The sequence below is a fragment of the Canis lupus genome, chromosome 9, assembly GCF_011100685.1.
Source record: "Canis lupus familiaris isolate Mischka breed German Shepherd chromosome 9, alternate assembly UU_Cfam_GSD_1.0, whole genome shotgun sequence".
Classification (NCBI taxonomy): domain Eukaryota; kingdom Metazoa; phylum Chordata; class Mammalia; order Carnivora; family Canidae; genus Canis; species Canis lupus.
In genome coordinates this window covers 38,780,771-38,784,862 of record NC_049230.1, presented here as the reverse complement: position 1 = coordinate 38,784,862, position 4,092 = coordinate 38,780,771, and positions in this window count along the sequence as shown.

Here is a 4,092-nt window from a genome sequence, read left to right as displayed (position 1 = left end):
TCTATGGCCAGAAATAGTATGGCGGTTCATTAAAAGATTAAAAATAGAATTACCGTCTGATCCAGTGATTCCACTTCTGGGTAGGGACACGAAAGAATGACGAAGCAGAAACTCGCATAGGTATTTGCATTCTCATGTTACAGCGGCAGCATTGACAACAGCCGAGAGGTCGAAGCAACCCAAATGCCCACTGACAGACGAATGAGTAAACAAAATGTGGTATGTCCATACGATGGTAGAGTATTATTCAACCCTAAAAGGAAGGACATTCTGCTCCATGCTACAACGTGGATGACATGAAGACATGATGCTAAATAAATAAGCCAGACCCACAAGGACAAGTACTGTATGATTCCACTTATAGGAAGGACCTGGGTAGTCAAATTCATAAAGACAAAGTAGAATGGTAGTTTCCAGGGAGTGGGGGCAAGGGAGACACAGAAAGGGTTTTTTTTTTGTTTTGTTTTGTTTTGTTTTGTTTTTTAAAAGATACTTATGTATTCATGAGAGACCCACACAGAGAGAGGCAGAGACACAGGCAGAGAGAGAGGCAGGGGAGCCTGATGTGGAACTCAATCTCAGGACCCCGGGATCATGACCTGAGCCAAAGGCTCAATCACCAATCACCCAGGTGCCCCCAGAAAGTTTTTTTTTTTTTTTTTTTTTAATGGATATAGAGTTTCAGCTTTAGAAGATGACATGGTTCTGGAGATTGGTTTCCCGGCAGTGCAAATGTACTTAGAGCTACTAAACTATACATTTCAAAGTGGCTAAGATGGTAAATTTTATGTTGTGTATTAACTACAATTTTTTTTAAAAATGTAAACCAAAAAAGAAACTATGACCAGGAGCTCAATGCAGGGGTCCGCCACATGTTTCTTACCAAGCATATTTCCTTTAGAAGGAGGAGGAGGGGGAGGGGGAGGAGGAAGAGAAGGAAAAGAAGATACCAAGAAAATTTGTTCTGTAAAGGCCATTTCTGCACAGCCTTTTATGTCATGGAGAATCCTCTCTGAGCATGAGGAAGCCCCCCTCACCCAGCAGCCCCACAGTAGCCATACAGTTTGGCAAACCGGGCTCATAGTCTCCTCACAGTGCAGTACACGTTGAGCCTGCACCCTACCTCCGGGTGTGAAGTGAGCACATGAGATGGTCTTTTCCTGCTCCTGGCGGAGTAACAGCCTGGGTCAAGGCCCCCCATGGGTTAGTCCCAGGAAAACTGCAGATTCACACTCAAGGATGCCCTGGGCCCCATCAGAGCTAGTTTCTCCCTCTCTCTGACCTTCCATGTCCCACTCCCTTGGCTTCTCAGCTAATCCCGTGGTTCCACTTCCCAACCAACAAGACGTAAAGGGTGAGCTCCTTGAGGGAGGGATGGAAGGAGGGATGGACTGTGTCTTGTTCAAGTTTTCTTAACCTGGTGTCAGCACTGGCCCCCAGCCTGGCACACCACAGTAGTGGGGGAAAAATTGTGAAAACAGAGTGAGAATAGTCCTACAACATATCTCCATGTCATATACCCAGATGGAAATGTTAAGTCCCACAGAATGTGAATCGCCCACCTGGGCCACTTTGGACAGGGGCATCTTATCTACAATCTCTCAGAGTTACAGGCATAGGGAGTACTCACTGTGCCCCACACACTGCCTGGTGCTTTCCATGCTAATCTGTTAAAAATCCTTCTAAGAGCCTTATAGAGTAGGCACTGTTACTGTGGCCATTTTCCAGATAAGGAAGTAGAGGCTCAGAGAGATGAAGGCACCTGTCCCGGTCCCCATGCTGCTGAATGACAGCTAGGATTTGAACCTCGAGATGTGAGTGTCCCCAGCAGCAGCAAGTGCTGTGTGAGTATGCCTGCCTCCTGGGAGCAGGTGGGCACAGGGGCTGCTCTCCAGGCTCCGCCCTGCCCTCAGCCTCCACGAGGAGTGGGCTGGTGCTAGCTCTCCAGGTTAGCCCCCCGATGGCGGACTGTTGGGCTGGCTGAGTGCACAGCTGCTGCTGCTGCCTTGGCAATTCTCCGAATTAGCTCCGCAGCTCACTGACCTGTTGGAACAGTAAAGCCAACTGCAGAAGTTGGGGGTGGGGAGCTCTGTCCCGCACCCACCTGTCCTTCCACTGCCTCCGCAAAGCACCTGCCCCTGCCTAGGGGGCCCTGAGGGGAGACCCTGGCTGGAGGGGCCAAGCCAGTGGTCTCTGGGCCCCTCAAAGGGCTGGATTCCTGGCAAGTCAGAGCAGAGGGGGCAGGCTTGAGAGATTTCCTCCTGTCCCTCTCCAGGCGGCCTTGACTCTGCAGTGGACCTTCCCCAGCCCTCCAGGAGGATGGTGCACGGCAGGCATTCTCAGCAGTACTGACAGGGAGCCCCAGATAGTAGGCTGGGGTCCACCCAGAAGGCTAACTGCTCACCTCAGCTCCAGGGAGGCCAAAGCTGGGGCTTTCAGGGAAACTGAGGTAGGGCTGTCTGCCCAAGCAGGCACCTGATTCTGAGCACAGGGCTTAGCACAGGGCTTAGCACAAAGCCTCTGGAGGGACACATACCATGGGGCTTGATCCTTGTCCCTTGGGAGGGATGAGACCAGCACAAATGGCACAAGTCCAAGGCAGAAGGAGAAAAATCGATCCCTTGTGTTGGTCCAGGGCTTGGAAATTTACAAAGTACTTTCACAGTCTCAATTACTCCCCGAGCAATCCTGAGATATTGGAGCACCCAGTGCTTACTGCGCTCGAAATTCCAGGCATTTTTCTTAATGTTCTACATGTATTATCTCATTTCACCCTCAAAACATGTCACAGATGAAGACACTGAGGCACGGAAAGGTTGAGTAACTCTGCTAAGGTCATATGGATCCTCAGCAGCAGAGCTGGGATTTGAGCCCAGGCAGGCTGCCTCCAGAATCCAGGGACTGTTTCTAATGGTGCTGGGCACTTGGCGAGTATTCCTACTCATAATAACAGAGAGGAAACAGAGACGCACTTCAATCAACCACCCGAGGCCTCATAGCCAAAGGTGGGTGCAGGATCTGAACCAGACTCACCTGTGGTCCCACTCTGCATGCAGTTGGGGAACAGAGCTGGGGTTTGAGCCAGGACCCTCGGATTTGGAATCCAAGGAAGAGGGACACCTGGGTGGCTCAGTGGTTGAGCGTCTGCCTTTGGCTCAGGGCGTGATCCTGCGGTCCTGGGATTGAGTCCCGCATTGAGCTTCCCGCAAGGAACCTGCTTCTCCCTCTGCCTGTGTCTCTGCCCCTCTCTCTCTCTCTCTCTGTGTCTCTCATGAATAAATAAAATCTTAAAAATAAAATAAAATCCAAGGAAGACACAAGTTCAGAGCAGAGAGAGAAATTCTGTTGTGTTAACAAATCAGGAAATAGTTTCTGAGTGGGGGAAGCACTAAAGCACAAAGGCACCAGAGCGGGAAATGGGAGCAGTGAGGAGTTCAGTTTGGCTAAAGGCAGGACAAGTGTGGAAGGATGGCCCAGATAGAAGGAGAGATGGGTACACGGGAAGCCTTTACCACCTGACCTTAGGCAAGTAACGTCACCCTCCATGCCTCAGCTTCCTCAACTGGAAAATGGGGATGCCAATAGTATAGACCTCATAGGGACTTGGGGGGCATAACAGAAAACATGGAGAAAGTGCTTAAGCCCCTACTTTGTGCTGGCCCCAGGCTAGCGGCTTAATGGAATATCATTTATATCACATTCACTTTTTTTAAGATTGTATTTATTTATTTGAGAGAGAGAGAGAAAGAGAGAGAGCATGATCAGGGGAAAGGGCAGAGGGAGAAGTGACTGCTGAGCATGGAGCCAGACCCAGAGCTCCACAAGGGGCTCCATCCCAGGACCTTGGGGTCACGACCTGAGCCAAAGGCAGATGCTTAACCAACTGAGCCACCCAGGCATCCCTATATCACATTCATTCTGAAAGGCAAGCATTAGTAACCACATTTGACAAATGAAAAGACTGAAGCTCCATAAGAGCAACTATCTCAGCCAAGGTCTCAGAACAACCAAAGAGTGAAGGGAGGATTTGAACTCCAGCTGAAAATCCAGGAGAGGCTTGCCCAGGGCATCAGGGCATGTGGACCTGCCCGG